Raw genomic sequence first — 17,931 nt, 5'->3', positions numbered from 1 at the left:
GGCTGTATTAAAAGAAGTATAATGTCCAAATCACACAAGGTAATATTACTGCTTTACTTCGCTCTGGTAAGACCTCACTTGGAGTACGGTGTTCAGTTTTGGGCACCACAACTGAAGAAAGATGTAGAGAAACTGGAGCGTGTCCAGAGGAGGGCTACGAAGATGGTGGTGGGGGATCGCTTGGGCATGGAATTGGGGTCATTGTGGGTAGGCAGGTGGTTATGAATTTCCTGCATTCGGCAGGGGGTTAGACATTACCCTGGAGATCTCTTCCAACTCTATAATTCTATGATTCTGGGTCTTGGAACCGTAATTTTTCCTACTCAAAGGAGTCTCAAAATGGCTTACAATCACCTACCCTTCCTCTACTCACAACAGACACCCTGTGGAGTGGGTGGGGCTGTGAAGACTCTGAGAGAATTCGGACTGGCCCAAGATCACCCAGCTGGCTGCATGTGAAGAAGGGAGGAATTAAACCCTGTTCTCCAGATTAAATGAGGACTCAGTATTCTCTCACAAAAGCAAAACCATCCCAGGGAATGACTGAATGCCTTAGCTTCTCTTCTGCAGAACAGCCACTAGAGGGGAGAAAACTCCCATTTTTCCTCACTCTTGTTTAACAATATGCTGGTAAAAGCCAGCCACAAATATTTCCTACCATTATCTTCAGCCCCGTTCACTGAATGTCAGAAGACAAGCTCAAAGAACACTTTAGCTGATTCGTTGAAGAATTCCATTCCAAAAACCATTCTCAAAACATCATGTATCCAAAAGCATTTGCTCTTCGGCACTCATATACCCACTGATTCTTAGGTAGCTATGCCTGATAGTATCTGGTCGGTATCGTAGGTAGAGGAGGAAATGTTTGACAGCATTTTGACAGCTGTCCTGTGACAACGTCAAGTAAACTTGGAACTCACTCTGTCGTGTCTGGGGACATTTAGAGACGGGGAACTTGTGAGCCAAACCTGAGATCCAAGAATCTTGCTAGTGATTTGCAGGTTCTAGTTTGGTGTAATGGTTAGGAGTGCAGACTTCTAATCTGGCATGCCAGGTTCAATTCTGCACTCCCCCACATGCAGCCAGCTGGGTGACCTTGGGCTCACCACGGCACTGATAAAACTGTTCTGACCGAGCAGGAATATCAGGGCTCACAGGGTGTCTGTTGTGGGGAGAGGAATGGGAAGGCAACTGTAAGCTACTTTTGAGACTCCTTCGGGTAGAGAAAAGCGGCATATAAGAACCAACTCTTGTTCTTCTTCCCGGCTCACAGCCAATTGGTGAATGGACTTAAAGACTAATGAAGGGCCTCCATTAATGGCCAATCACACGTCTTGGCAGGAACCATGAATATGTTGATACATTCCACAGTTCTGATTGTTGTGGTTCAGTGTTTTCCAGTTCCGGTAAAGAGTGTGGTTCTCAGAGCAAAGCGTCCATGTCTTACTGAACCTGCGGATTTAATACACTCCATTTGCTTGAATCAGGACACATCTCTTTGAGAAAAATTCACGTCTCCCAGTGCATGAGGCTGAAGTTCAAAACCAGGAATTACTTACAAAGGCTGAGCTTGCCTGACCTGAATTGCCCCGTTTAGCCGGATCTTGTCAGATCTTAGGAGCTAAGCAGGGTCAGCCTGGTTCAAACTTGGACGGGACACCACCAAGGGAATCGAGGGTTGCTACTCCGAGGGAGGCCATGGCAAGCCACCTCTGTTCGTTGGTTGCTTTAAAACCCTACGAGATCACGGTAAATCACAAACAAATGAAAAAAAACAAGAAATAATTACAGACCAGCATTTGGTATACCACTAATACCACATGTGGCTTTACCCCAGGACAGATTGTAGGCCTGAAAGAATAATTCTCAACCTGGAAACATGCTGAAAGGACTCTCAGAAGAATCTTCCAAGATTCCCTGTTGATTCCCTAAAACTCTCACCTTTCTATATGTCTCAAATAATATATTTCAGCAAATTCATAGATTCATAGAATCATAGAGTTGGAAGGGACCTCCGGGGTCATCTAGTCCAACCCCCTGCACAATGCAAGAACTCACAACTACCTGCCCACCTATGGTGACCCCAATTTCATGCCCAAGTGATCCCTCCACCTAAAACCTCCAGAATCCAGGAGAAACCACCACCTCCTGAGGAAACTGGTTCCGCTGAGTACCTGCTCTGTCAGGAACTTCTTGCAGATGTTTAGCCGAAAATTTTGACTTGGGGAGAGTGTCGTCCTTCTACCCCTCTTCTATATACTCAACCCCTGGCATGGGAGCATTAGGCAGAACTACACTTCCCAGAATACAACAGGGATTTAATTTTTTTAAATTTTAATTGAAACATTTTTGTACTGCCTTTCCATCCAAATTCCACACACATACACACACACATCCAACTAGGAAAAGCCATTAAAACATTTTTTTTCAAATTCATATTAAAACACCATTAAAAATCATCGCCCGAAATACATTTTAAAAACACAAATAGGAATCTTTTTATTGCTTAAAAAGCGATCATTTTTTTTAAGTGTCCCCTGTTCCTTGTAACCTTTTCTTGACGTGTCTTTCACCTCTCCTCCATGTCAAAACTGTTCTTCTCATCCTAAAAGTGTTTTTCTTTCCCCCAGCATTAAAAACGTCTCTCTCTCTGTCTCTCTCTCTCTCTCTCTGTCTCTGTCTCTCTCTCTCTCTCTCTCTCTCTCTCTCTCTCTCTCTCACTGAAATAATAAAGTGGATCTCAGCCAGAACAAAAATCTTGTGTGTTAAGTGACTGCAGGTAGCAACCATTCACAGCCATTCACATTCATATTCACTGTACAGCAGGCAGAAACATTATAGATGAATACTCAGGGGCTTTTTGCACGGCTTCAAAATCGCACAATGGTTGCCAATTGGAAACGCTATTGATTTGCCATAACGCATGACGTCGTAGACAATCTGCCACACACCTGAAACCAATCTGCAAAAAGCGCTTCCTTGTAGCGCATTCAGGGGAATCCCAAAAAGTGGATTCACCCTCCAGAAAGCGCTACACTCTTGCAACCAATCTGCAACACTAGCGAAAAAGACCTGTGCGTTAACATTGTTGCGGTTTCTTCAAAGTCCCTCCTCCTGAGCCTGTCCTCCAAACTTCCGGCGAAGCGATCGCCATTTTTTTTTCTCCGAGCGAGCGGGGATAAACGCACCAGCGAGGCTCTTTCTGTTTAGAGGCTTCCCTGGCTTCAGTCCCTCCCCTTTAGTCACTAAGCACAAACCACAGAAAAGCACGTTTGCTGCTTTTCTCTACCCGAAGGAGTCTCAAAGTGGCTCCCAATCACCTTCCCTTCCTCTCCCCACAACAGACACCCTGTGAGGGAGGTGGGCCTGAGAGAGCTCTGAGAGAATTGGTACTGTTTCATGTTCACCCAGCAGCTTCATGTGTCTCAAAGTGGATTCCAATCACCTTCCTTCTCCCATAACAGACACCCTGTGAGGTAGGTGAGGCTGAGAGAGCTCTGAGAGAACTCACACGGGCCCAAGGTCACACAGGTGTGTGGAAAAGGAGCAGGAAATCAAACCTGATTCTCCAGATTAGAGGCCACCACTCTTAACACACTGGCTCAGAGCTGGGAGATGGGTTAGCCATGCATCTCAGGTAGGTTTGCCCCCTCTGGGTTGGGAAAATCCTGTTCTATATGCCACAACTAAAATGGTGAATCTTTAGGAGTCCCCAAGGCCCTTCCTTCTCTTTGGTGAAGTGAACTAACATGGGAGGCCCTTGGGAACTGAGGGAGAGGAAGAGGTGTGGCAAACATGGACAGGAGGAATGGTTCAGAGCTAATATCTGAAAATTACTTTTTAAAGCCAATTCCTTCTGGAGGTACCGAGACTGCAGGAGGAATGCATTTCATTATTTCATGCTCAGGCAAATGCGTCTGCCAAAAGGTCAAAGGGAATGCCAGATATTAGTTCGATCCTCCCAGGAAATATTTGGATGAAATATTCTCCACATAAACCCAACCGTGGAGCTTTCTTGTTTGAGGGAATGTAAAGTAGACTGTGTCCAGAGTTGCCAGCTTTTCTTCGAGCAGAATTCGTGTACCATTATTGGCCACACGTGGCACAGAAATAAAGCAGGAAGCTTGGCCCACCACGGAGACGTAGAAACAGGGAAACCTGTTGGAATATGCAAGAATATAGTGTGTGTGATTCAACAACATATATAGTAAATATCCTACCGGGGAAATTGGAAGAGATTTGTAGTTGGCATATTTAGATCAGGAACCTCCTGGTATTTTTTCCCCAAAAATAATCCACTTCTGTGTCCTGATTGGCTCAACTGGAGCCTTTCTGCTCCTTTGGGCACATTTCCTCCCTGATCGCTTTCAGATGAAGAACAATTGTAGTCAGTTAGACTGTTAGGACTCTCTCTCTCTCTCTCTCTCTCTCTCTCTCTCTCTCTTGTTGTTTTAATTCTCAATAAAGTTTTGTATTCTTTAAGCAGCTTGGTCTCCAGGTATTTCCCAATTCAGAGCTGGCAGGTGGGACTGCCCAGAATTACAGATCATCTCAGATTACAAATCAGTACCCCTGGAAAAAATGAAGGGTAGGCTCCATTCCATTGTACCCCACTGTCCTCCCCATCCTCCACCCAAAAATCTCCAGGAATTTCCCAACCTGCATCTGACAACTTGACCCCTGCATCCCCCACCAGTGGCCAGGGGAAACCAGGTAACACTCCAAGTGTGCATATTCAAATGTAACATGACACCGTGAATAAAGAGGAAGCTAATCAGGGGTGGCATTCTTGTTTTGCAAGAGGCCTGGTCATCGCAGAGAAAGGAATCCCCTCTGACCAATATCTCAAGGAAGGACCTTTTGCTGTCACTCAGTATATTCCTCAAACTCGGTTTCAATGGGCCCAGCAGAGATCCTGAGAATTAACATTGGCCTCCTGCAGGCAGTAGTTGTCCCTCACGCATCGACCTTCCGAGGAATGCCCTTTTTAATTTCTTGTGCCGCTTCTAAGCCCGGAATTAAATTTCTGCTTCTCAAGTGACCATTAAGGATCAATGCAGCTGGATTAAATTTGGGGGGAGGGGGTATCAGCAAGCCATAGAACAGCAGATGCTTAAGGGCTTGCCAATTAGCCTCTTGACCTTCTCCAAGTTGGAGAGTCCATTTCTTCTCAGTCCAGCCTCCGTGCCTCTGTGCAGTGAGATGGAGATTAATGACGCCTATCGCTGGCTTTATCATTTTGCTAGCTCTTGGCTTGTTCATTACCACACAGGTCACTGCGACGGCCCATGCTCTCCCCAGAGGCGCCATGTCCTCCTGGAATTCCTTTTGAGACAGGGGAGCAAGGAAGTTCATAGCCAGACGTGCGTGTCGGACTTCATTGGGCGGCCTTTAATAAACTCAGAGACGTGATGAGGGTCATCCCGTGGACAGGCATGCTGGGAGAGAAAGGAGCAAGTGACGGGAGGGCCATGGCTATTCCAGCAAGATGGAATCCAAGAAGGGATCCCAGAAGCCAGCTTGGTGTAGTGGTTAGGAGTGCGGACTTCTAATCTGGCGAGCCGGGTTTGATTCCCCGCTCCCCCACGTGCAGCCAGCTGGGTGACCTTGGGCTTGCCACAGCACTGAGAAAACTGCTCTGTCCGAGCAGGAATCTCAGGGCTCTCTCAGCCTCACCCACCTCACAGGGTGTCTAATGTGAGGAGAGGAAAGGGAAGGGAAGGTGAATGGAAGCCGCTTTGAGACTCCTTTGGGTAGAGAAAAGCAGCATATAAGAACCAACTCTTCTTCTTCAGTAATTTCAGGCTTTCTGAGCCTCACCCACCTTACAGGGTGTCTAATGTGAGGAGAGGAAAGGGAAGGCGAACGTAAGCCACTTTGAGCCTCCTTCAGGTAGAGAAAAGCGGCATCTAAGAACAAACTCTTCTTCTCCTTCAGTAATCTCAGGGCTCTCTCAGCCTCACCTCCCTCACAGGGTGTCTGTTGTAGGGAGAGGAAAGGGAAGGCAACTGTAAGCCGCTTTGAGACACCTTTGGGTGTCTCAGCAGCAAATATAAGAACCAACTCTTCTTCTTCTTTATGGAAGAACAGAGAACTTCAGGAGGAGCTAAGGAAGAAAAAGGAAATGTTCAAGAAATGGAGGGAAGAAGTCTGCAGGTTACTAGGCACTGTGGGTCAGCCATCAGAGAGGCCGAAGCTGGGAGTGAGCTGAGACTGGACAGGGAAGCCCACGATAACAAGAAAAGCTTCAGATATTTGAGGAGCAAAGATAAGGGAAATGAAGCTATAGGCCCACTGTGGCATGAAGATGGGAGAAACCCTAACTGAGGACAGAGAGAGAGAGAGAGAAAGATTCAAGTGGGTAGCCGTGTCGGTCTGAAGCAGCACAACAAAACAAAATCAGAGTCCAGGGGCACCTTGAAGACCAACAAAGATTTATTCAAGGCGTGAGCTTTCGAGTGCAAGCCCTCTTCCTCAGACTATCTGAGGAAGTCTGAAGGCTTGCACTCGAAAGCTCACGCCTTGAATAAATCTTTATTGATCTTAAAGTTGCCCCTGGACTCTGATTTTGTTTTGTTGAGAGAGAAGAAGAAAGGCTCAATTTCTACAATGCCTCTAGATTTGAATCTAGCCCTCTCACCAGTTTGTATTCACCAGAATTCCAGTGTGATGCTGTGGGACATTCAGAACAAGAGGAAATCCACTTCTGGCCAGTCAACCTGAAAGTCATGCAAAGAAACCGTCTTTATTCAAATGCGCCGAGGGGGTTGCTCTGCGTCGGTTTGCTAGAACAAAAGGCACTGAATGTTGGAACCAGAAAGTTCTGGAATGTTCCGGGGCAGTTGGAAGCCGGACAAGTAAGGGCAGAGGGGCCATCGAGGAGCTGGAAGGAAGTACGTACGGGACGAGATGAGGAGGTAAAAGGCGTGCGCGAGAGGGGTGATCTGTGAATAGGCGGTGGTTTGGGAGAAAGAGTTGAGTAATCATTGGGGTGTGACCACACCGTGATCCTTACAACCCCCCTGTAAGGTAGGCCAGCATTTCCGTCTCTAGATTGGGGAGGGCTGAGACGGAGGGAGAGTGTCTTGACCTAAGACTGCGGCTTTTGGTAGGATTCACAGCTCTAGGTGGGGAATAGGGCCCAGGTTAAGAAGTTCTGAATTTGGGGGCAGAGCCTGTGGAAGGTGGGAATTGAGGACAGAAGGGACCTCAGGGTAGAGTCTATCTCCAAAATAGTCTTTTTTTTTTCCTGGGGAAGTGACCTCTGTAGTTAAAGTACAAACTACGAAGACTGCTGTGTAGTTCTGCAGATCCGCAGTCTGATCTTTGTCGCTTCTCGATCAGTTGGTGATTTCCAGGTACCACCTGGAGATTGGCAACCCGAAATGGGAAATTCTTGGAGATTTGAGGGTGAAGCTTGGGGAGGGAAGGTTTTGGTCAGGGGAGGGAGCTTAGAGGGGTATAATGCCAAAGAATCCACCCTCCAACGAGGCCATTTTCTCCAGGGGAACTCATCTCTGTCACCTGGGATTCAGTTATCGTGCTGGGAGATCCCCAGGCCCCACATGGAGGTTGTCAAGGCGAGGCTGAGGAGAGATTTGAACCCATGACCTAGATTGCTGCTCATTCTCTTAGACGGAGGGATATCAGCTTGTGAGGGAAACACAGCTGGTATCAGAGTAAACAATACTGTGTTTGATGGGCCAAGGGAAGGACGGTAACTTGGTGCTTCTCCCAGGTTCAATCCCCACCATCTCCAGTTGAAAGGACCAGGTAGTAGATTATGTGAAAGATCTCTGCTTAACACCCTGGAGTTCCCCCGGCTGCTGGCAGGGAATGATGGGTAGGGTCACCAAATCCAGGTCGGGAAATTCCTGGAGATTTGGGGATGAAGCCTGGGGAGGGCAGGGAACTCCATGGAGTACAAGGCCAATGGACTCCACCATCCAAAGCAGCCATTTTCTCCAGGGGAACTGATCTCTGTAGGAGATGAGCTGTAATTCCAGGGCATCACTAAGCTGTTCTCCAGCTGGGTTCATGTCCCTCTGAGCAGACTTCTGTTCCTGACACATGAGCGGCTTGCACCATAACACACAGGCCAATCTTTGAAGACTGAATTGACTTCTAGGATCCACATCTGGACAGCCCATTGAACTCTACATTGTATCTCTTTTGGGGCAATTGTTTTAAAAAAATCAAGCATTTTATACCTCACTTTCTGGCTATTTCCGGCTCTTCCGCCAGGTGTACAGTTCAGGTCAGTATGCATGGATGAACCAAAATATCATACAGGCTTCCCCTACCAGAATTGGGTACTCCTTCCTGAAGTGGTAATACTTCAATCCAATGCTTCTACTGGGTTTTTAAAATGTATTTTACTTGTATTTGGTGTTTTATTGGAATTTATTGTATCAATATAGGTTTTATTGCATCCCTGTAAGCTGGCCCAAGATGCCTGGTGCAGTCGGGGCAGCCTCCGAATACAAATATAAATAAATAAATAAAGGCCACCAAGGCAGCTGGCAAATTCAAACATACTAGACAACAATGCAGCGTAAAAAGCATCACAACCAACACACACAAAAATAATTAAAGCAATTAAAACCCAAATTTAAAAAAACCATACAAAATCCACCACTAGAGGGAGCAAAACACATTTACTTATTGTCTTATTTGTAATGCAAGGGGAGTTAGCTCATGGTTTGGTGTGGGTTTAGTGCAGGGGTAGTCAAACTGAGGCCCTCCAGATGTCCATGGACTACAATTCCCAGGAGCCCCTGCCAGCGAACGCTGGCAGGGGCTCCTGGGAATTGTAGTCCATGGACATCTGGAGGGCCGCAGTTTGACTACCCCTGGTTTAGTGCCTCACTTGGAAACTGGCAACCCTAAGAGGAGGTCTCTCTATGTACAATGGTCCTGACCCAAGTCAGGTTTATACACACCTAGGAAATGTGGAATTCCAGAACATGAACCTGCACCAATCTGGCAAACTTGCCTCCTCTCTGCAATTTTTCCCTGATCTGAAATAGGCCAGGGGGTGTTTTGTGGTTGGTTAGGTGGCTGTAGAGGTACTATACCTTTTTGAGGCCTCACTTCCAAACCTCAAGGAATACTTCCACACCAGGGACAAGCAACATCCAAGTGGGGCCTGGAGAGCTCCTGGAATGACAGCTCATCTCCAGAGTATAAAGATAAACTCCCCAGACAGAAATGGCTTCTTTGGAAGGAAGGCACGGCAGTTGTGCAAAAGAAACATTTGAGGCTTCCCACACAGGGTTGTTGTGCAGATGAAACAGGAGGCAAAAGAACCCCCACAAGAGTTTCATCTGCACAACAACCCTGTGCAGTAAGCCTCAAATGTTCCGAGAGTTGCGGAGAAGAGACACGCATTGCTTGGGTGCATCTTCCCTGCCACAGCAGTATTTTAAGTGAGAAGGGGCTTTTCTGTGTCCTCCGTCAGCCAGCGGTTGGGCAGAAGGGAAAAGCTTTCCCCCGTTAAAAGGAAAGCACCCCCATGCCCTCCAACTCCCGCGTTGCTCTCAGAAACAAATCCCTCCCCTCAGTCAGGGGCTGGCAGAGGCTCCCTTCACAGCAGGCCTGAAGGGAAGGGGAGGAGGGTACAGAATCCTGAGCAGCAATTGGTCCTGAGGTGGGGGAGATTCCACCAATAGGAGGCTTCGGAACCTTCAGCATGTTGTCAGAAGTATGCAACGCATTTAATTATATTAGACTAGTAAAAGAGCCCATTGTATTCTAAATACAATGGGCGCTAGGAGGCAGTGGGAGAGTAAAAGATTTCTTACCCTGCGCTGGGTTTGCTGACTGGGGGCCATTTTTAGCGGCGGCTTGATCAGAGGCAGTAGAGGCTTGAGGGCGGAGGCGGCTTGACAATGAAGGCTGGCGGGCATTTTGAGCGGCGGCTTGATGGCGGCGGCGGCGGCGGCTTGATCGGCGGCGGCAGAAGCGGCTCAAGAGTCTTGAGGGCGGAGGTGGCTTTACGGCTGGCGGCCATTTTGAGCGGGGGCTTGATGGCGGCGGCGGCGGCGGCTTGATCGGCGGCGGCAGAAGCGGCTCAAGAGTCTTGAGGGCGGAGGCGGCTTTACGGCTGGCGGCCATTTTGAGCGGCGGCTTGATGGCGGCGGCGGCGGCGGCTTGATCGGCGGCGGCAGAAGCGGCTCAAGAGTCTTGAGGGCGGAGGCGGCTTTACCGCGAAGGCTTGAGCGGCGGCTTGACGCGGCGAGAGGCGCTTCGCGCCTCTCGCCGCGCCAAGCCGCCGGCCAGGGAGCAACTGCGAGCCGCGCTTCGTGAGTGGGGTGGGAATCGACCGAGCCAATTGGCTCGGCCGATGGTCCGTCAAGAGGAAGGGGCCAATCGGCACCCTTCCTCATCCCGGACCGAGCCCGCCCTAACTCCTCCTACACAGCCCTTACGGCTTTATTTAGTCCATGGCACCCGTGGCGCCACGGGCGGTGTAAAGATTACTTTTGCTGACCGCCAGTCTTGGACGGTTTACAAAATTTATAAAACCATATAAAATACAATTAAAAGAATATATATATATATATACAACCCGATAATTGGCGGTAAACCCCCATCTAAAAACTCCCCAGCCTTCCTGCCCATGCCCGACATGCGGAACAGAGAAACCCCTCCAAAGAAATAGGAACTTAATAAAGAGTAAAATGGGAACAGAGGGAAGCCCATAAGTCTACTATGCGGCTCAATATTGTATCCCATAAACGTTCTGGTGGTTCTACATCTCCACTAGCTTTCATCATTGCCGTGAGTTTCAATAACCTAAAAGTTTCCCTGCATTTGATTAGCCAGCCCCAAGTTCCTAGGGGTTCCTGTTGTTTGGGGTGGTTTTTGCAGAAAGCTGGTGCCTGCGACCCAAGGATTGTTTTCTCGGTTAGTTTAAGTGCCACAGGACAGGGTGGCTACAGTCTGTTCTGAGAGCCTTGGGAAGCCTGTTATATTATGGTGGTTTCTCCAGGAGAGATGCAAGCAGAAACTAGGGTTGCCAACCTCCGTGTGGTTACAAGAGGAAATAGATGTGCCACGCGGTAAATAAGGTTGAGAAAATCCTGTGAGAGGCAAACAATAGGAAAGAATGTCAATTGTGACGTAGTTTATTGTGACCCAAGATGTTTTACAGAAATACTTCAGTGTGTGCAGACTAAATTAGGCTTTGAATGGCTACCGGTTAAAGCTGTTTTCAGGAAATAGCCCTTTCTTTAGAAATATTTCATCGTGCCAGAAGAGTTGAATCAGAGACAATGCTTCTTTTCCCCTCTAGGGTCCTTTACACACATGCTGTGTGAAATCATTAAATAAATAAATGAACCCACCAGCTGGCAATTCCCCTTAGCCATGCTAGGGGGAAGGACTTTGTTTGGATTCACGTCCGAAGGGATGGATTGTGAAAGCAGCATTTCCCCCCAGATCATTTCTGCTGCTTTCTCCCCACGCGCACGTGTGTGCCTGCACGCACATGTGATGCTACAAAAGCTTCCTGTCCACGGCACCCACAACATGCTCCGCTTCCCCTCTTCCCCTCGGCCTCAATCGCTCTATTGGCCTCTGGCCCTGTGCTGATGCTTTGCTGGAGTTGGCGTTGCTCAGGCTCACTGCCCCTTCCTTTCTGGACTTACCCTTTAGATAATTGCCTGCCCACGTGCTCCAGACCCAGCACATCCTGGCTGGCTCCTGTGACATCACTGCATGAAGCCAATTAATGCATTTTGAACCTATTGTCATAGCACATATCTCCCCGACCCCGTCAAAACCATGCCTGATTTTGCTATTTGTTCTTTTATTGCTTTGCTCTGAATTCTGTCCATATATTTGACTATCTTTAGATTCCTTAGATGTGAATTATAGCAGGAAGGGATTAGTTGGCTAGTGGGGAATTTCTTGTCCTGTCCTCTTGCCTGGCGCCGCTATCTCTACTGTGGCCTTGAAGGGTGGTTGTGTCCCTTTAGCTAACTGATGGCATCCTGGAATCTTCATGCCCAAATAGATTGGCAGGGGGAACTGGAAGGTTAGGACAGAGCAACAGACAATGGAAGTTCAGTCTTAGCAAATCTTCCAGGTAGCTGGCATCATTGTCCTTTTCAATAAAGAGGTTTTCCTTCCAATGAAGTTTTCTTATTAAAGGCAATTGGCTGAAAACTAAACCCCTGCCCACCAACCGATGTAGAGTTCAACCTTTCTTGTTGCAGCATCCTCTCGCTGTCTTTTGGAACAGGGATTTTGCTTTCCTTGCCAGTGCATGCATTGAACTAGGCCACCAAAGAGATCATTATGTATTTATTATTTATGGTACAGCATGTGCGCAGAGTAGCCACGAGATCCTACAATTGTACGATTATTTGGCAGCCAGGCAAGAGACATCTGGAAGTGGGTTGTTATAGCCTGCCTCCGCGCCGCCCTAATTTTCCTTCAAGGTCTCCCATTCAAATACAAACGAGAGTCGATCCGGCTTAGCTTCCAAGGTCTGACAAGATCTGGCATGCCCAGGAAACCAAAGGAAGAAACTTCAGTCAAGGGACTTCCTTTTAAAAGGCTCCGAGCCCCTCTGCATATGAATGCTGGAGCAGGAGGTTGGACCAGATGGCCTGTTTGGCCCCTTCCAACTCTATGATTCTTTGAACAGGAAGTTGTAATCCCGACTCGGGAAGCATAGCAGTGTACATGCCCACATGGAACCCCTCCCCTTCCCACCCCCTCCAGGCCATTTTGGGAGGGGCAAGCAAGTCGACATGAACATACATGGTCATATCACTCGATAAATTTTACTTACTTATTATTAGATTTCTATACTGCCCTCCCATATGGCTCAGGCCGGTTTAATTAAAATATATTTAAAATTATTTAATGCCCACCCATTCGGGAAATCCTTGCAGGTTCCTCAAGAAACCCCAGGGTTTCATGAAACCCCGGTTGAGAAAGCCTGGCTTAATCCCTCAGAATTTACTTCATTTTCACCCAGTTCCTTAAATTAGCGATCCCCAACCTGTGGGCCGCGGACCACATGTGGTCCTTCGACTAATTGGAGGTGGGCCCCAAAGGACGCCTTCTCCCCCCCCGGCTCTTTACTTCATCCCCCCCCCCAGCCCTTTACAACACACTTCATTGTTGTGGCGTGTCTGTATCTTATTTTGAAGGGATGTTTAAACATTACCATAGCGATCAGAGAGCGCTAGGGCAGTGGTTGAGAGTAGAGGAGTAAACTACCCCCCCACCAGGCCTCAGTAAAAGGCGTTGAGTGGTCCCCGGTGATAAAAAGGTTGGGGACCACTGCCTTAAATCACCAGCGGGGACCCACAGCAGCAGCTGCCATTTCCCTCCTCTATATACCTCCTCTCTTCACAATAACCCTGTGGAAGAAGTTATGCTGAGCATATGGGACTAGTCCAAGGTCCTCCAGCAAGCTTCCATGGTTGAGTGGGGATTTGAACCTGGGTCTCTCACAGCCTACTCTACCTAGGGCTGCATGGCAGCAAGAAGTTCATGAATATGGAGGGGGCAGAGACTGGGAAAAGCGGGGTTGGAGAGGGGCAGCCAGGGTTAATGTCATAGCGCCCACCCTGCAAAGTAGCCATTTTCTCCAGAGCAACCGATCTCTGTAGTCTGGAGATAAGTTGTAATTCAATGGATCCCTGGAGCCCAGCTAGAGGCTGGCAATCTTAATTAAAACAGCCTGCCCACTACAACACACTGGCTAATTTGCAAGTTTGGTGTAGTGGTTAGGAGTGCGGACTTCTAATCTGGCATGCCGGGTTCGATTCTGCACTCCCCCACATGCAGCCAGCTGGGTGACCTTGGGCTTGCCACGGCACTGATAAAGCTGTTCTGACCGAGCAGTGATATCAGGGCTCTCTCAGCCTCACCCACCCCACAGGGTATCTGTTGTGGGGAGAGGAATGGGAAGGTGACTGTAAGCCATTTTGAGCCTCCTTTGGGTAGGGAAAAGCGGCATATAAGAACCAACTCTTCTTTCTTCTTTCTTCTTTCTTCTTTCTTCTTTCTTCTTTCTTCTTTCTTCTTTCTTCTTCTATTTTGCCCCTTTTTTCCCAACACAGGCATGACGAGAGAGCCAGCTTGATGTAGTGGTGAGGAGCAGCAGCCTGTAAACTGATTCCCCTCTCCTCCACCTGTAGTCAGCTGGGTGACTTTGGGCTAGTCACAGTCCTCTTGGAGCTGTTCTCAAAGAGCAGTTCTCTCAAAGCTCTCCCAGCCCCCTCTACCTCACAGGGTGTCTGTTGTAGGAAGAGGAAGGGAAAGCAATTGTAAGCCACTTTGTGACTCCTCCAGATAGTGAAAAGTGGGATATAAAAACCAACTCTTCTTTTTCTTCTAAATATACTGATAACTTGGAGCCCATAATTCTTTCCTTTCCACCCTCTCCTCTGGATTTCCCAATCAGATGCAAAGTCATCCTGATTTTATAAAGACCCCTGTTAATTGGGGGGGAGGGTTTGTTTGTTTTTAAATCTCATGCAAAATCTTCCTTCCATGGCATTGACAACTCTCATAAACCAAACAGCCGGTGACTGTCTCAAACCAGCAAGCACAAACCAGTCCTAAATATTTGGCACTTCTGACAGGAACAATCCAACATCCAGAACTGTGAAGCATTCACCCAACTCCATTACGAGACCACTGTTGACTAGCCCTGCAACCCCTGGAAGGAGGCCAGGTGTCCCCAAGGGTGTTGATGGGGCTTAAGCCTCCTTAAGTCGTCTGTGAGTTTTCAACGGTGTGACTCAAAGGCATATTTGCAGAGCCTTGGGTATGTAGGAAACAGAGACTCACAACACATGCGTTTGATGTATCACCCTCACTGTCTCCGAGCACATGGAATCCAAATAGATACCCCCCCCACCAGGGGGAAAACTACAGTAAGAGGGAAATACCCTATGAAAATGTCATAAAAATAGACCCTTGTGGATAGTCTGTTTCCAGAGCATTTTGACATCACAGTAACACAGAGACAGGAAGTATTTCAAGGGTCATCTTGTCTAACCCCCGCACCATGCAGGAAATTTGCAGATACCTTCCCCCCCCCCCCACACACACACACACTGATCCCCCAAAGGGTTAATCCAGAGCTCTGGGTTAAGAAATACCTGGGTGTGGAGTAAGGACCTCAGTGGAGCACCATGCTATGGAGTCCACCCTCCAACACAGCCAAGTGAGAACTGATCTCTGTCACCTGGAGATGAGCTATAATTCCAGAGGGTCCCCAAGTCCCCAGAAGAAGAAGAGTCAGTTTTTATACCCCACTTTTCACTACCCAAAGACGACTCCAAGTTCCATACAATTACCTTCCCTTCCTCCTCACACAACAGACACTGTGAGGAAGGTGGGCTAAGAGAACTGTTCTTTGAGAACAGCTCTAACAGGACTGTGACTAGCCCAATGTCACCCAGCTGGAACTTTTTCACAGGAAGGTTCTCAAACACACACACACAAAAGGAACCTGGATAAACATCTCTTTCTGGGAAACCGAAGGCGTAGTTTATTCTGCCCTTGGTGTTTAAGGACAGATCAGCCGCTCAAACCTGAAAGCCCAGTGCAATAAATGGGTTTTGTGCCAGTGGAGTTGCTTTGAAGATTACAAGGTTGGTTTCCGAGTTTCCCAACAACTGGGCTGTCCTGCAGAACCAAACTTGCCAATCTCTGCCAAAGCCATTTTGAACTCAGATTCTATATCCTGCCCCTGCTCGATTCTCCCGTCTACATTCAGGGAAGGGATGGGGGTGGCCAGATGGGGCGAGGGGTTGCCAGGTTTCCCAGCCACCGGCAGGGGACAGGGGGATACAGTTGACAGATCCAGGTTGAAAAACTTCTGGAGATTTGGAGATAGACTCTGAGGAGGACAGGGACCTCGGTGGGGTACAAGGTCATAGAAACCACTCTCCAAAGCAGCCATTTTCTCCACGGGAACTGATCTCTGTAGTCTGGAGATGAGCTATAATTCCAGGGGATCCCCAGGTCCCACTTGGAGGCTGGCATCCCTAAATTAAGCCCACCTGCACACTTATAGATCATTAATGGTTACAGAGATTAGGGCTCTTTAGTTTAAAGAAATGACAATTGAGGGGTGACGATATAGAGGTTTACAAAATTATGCAGAGTTTAAATATGCAAGAGAGGAGTACAGCACTAGAAGGCTTAGAGCGCTGGTTCTCAACCTTGGGGTCGGGAGGTTGCCTGATGCTGTGGCGGCGGCAGCAGCGGGCAGCGGCATGTGAAGGCGGGCATGCAGTGGCAGGCAGTGGCAGGCGGCAGCCAGCGGAGGTGGGCAGAGGCGGCCGAGCCAACCTCGATTGTTGTGCATATGCACGCGCACGGTACCCGCACACACACATGCCATCTGTGCGCGCACTGCATGTGTACTACATGCGCACGCACTGCTGTCGCCGCCACCGCCACACCAACTGAAGGTGGGGTTGTGGCAAAGAAAAGGTTGAGAACCACTGGCTTAGAGGACTAAAATTGTTTTATTGTGAAGCGAAACAACGTTGTGCAGAAAGAAAAGACAGAGAGTCCTGTCAGGGAGTAAGTGTGCTTAAAGGAGCAGGAAGTCTCCAAATGAGCCAATCAGGACATTGGATGAGAGTATTAAAAAATAACATCAAGAAGTTCCTAATATAACTATGTTAAATACACACCTCCTCGGATGCCCCCTGCAGGAAACTCTTCATATTCTGTTCCATCATGCAGGCTGCAGCTCTTGCATATTTCAACGCAGACAAGAACTTGTGGGCATTCAATGAAATTTATGAGCAGTAGGCTTAGAACAGATAAAAGGAGGCACTGCTTTACCTCAAGAGTAATTAACACAGGGAATTCACTGCCACAAGCACAAACAGCTTCAAAAGTGGATTGGATGAACATAAGGAGCGGAGGTCCATGAGTGGCTCTTAGCCATAATGTATGCTATGTCTTAGGCAGTGATGCTCCGTATTTTTGCTGCTCGCGGATCAACGGTGGGAGGGCTTCTGGAGTTGGGGCCCTGCTGATGGACCTCTTGACCTGGGTTTTGGCCACTGTGTAACACAGACGTATTCAAGTACCTCTGTTCCATTAGGTTTGGAGCCAGTTTGGTGTAGTGGTTAGGAGTGCAGACTTCTAATCTGGCATGCCGAGTTCGATTCTGCGCTCCCCAACATGCAACCAGCTGGGTGACCTTGGGCTCGCCACGGCACTGATAAAACTGTTCTGACCCAGCAGTAATATCAGGGCTCTCTCAGCCTCACCTCCCTCACAGGGTGTCTGTTGTGGGGAGAGGAAATGGAAGGCAACCATAAGCCCCTTTGAGACTCCTTTGGGTAGGGGAAAGCGGCATATAAGAACCAACTCTTCTTCTTCTTCTGCTTCTTCTAATATGGCTCTTCCAGGCCAAGGCATGGTTAATGGTTACCTCCTCCAGACTTCAGTTAAGAGCTTGGTCTGCTCTGATGGACTCAGACCAAAAGAGAGCATCTTCCTTGCATCCCTGAGTTTTATCACCTCTCTTTTTCCTACCCAGAGAATCTTTTCCTGAAGTCTCCAGAGTTTCCTTTCTGAAGTCTCTCTAGTACTTAACATCAACAAATCTCTGTTCTCTTCTTGAAAGGTTGGGGGGAGGGGGCTTGACCATCCCATGGTCTATATCTATTAGCATTTGTATTAAGGTGGGCTCACAGAAGCCTAGAGAGCAATTGAACCGACTTCTCCCTTTCCTGACCAGGAGAGGGGAAAACAAACTTTTAAAACACTGAGTAAAGGTCTTGCTAATTTCAGACCTCCATAGAAGAAAAAATGTATTTTTTCATACCCTGATTTGAATCTTTCCTCTGCCAGGATCTCTATCCACAGACTTACATAAACCATTCCTACCATAATGAGGGGATAATACTGGCTTACTCTAAAGCAGCCTTT

Source organism: Paroedura picta, chromosome 7 (genome assembly GCF_049243985.1).
Source record: "Paroedura picta isolate Pp20150507F chromosome 7, Ppicta_v3.0, whole genome shotgun sequence".
In the NCBI taxonomy this organism is placed as follows: Eukaryota; Metazoa; Chordata; class Lepidosauria; order Squamata; family Gekkonidae; genus Paroedura; species Paroedura picta.
Note: the sequence above shows the minus strand (reverse complement) of the source record.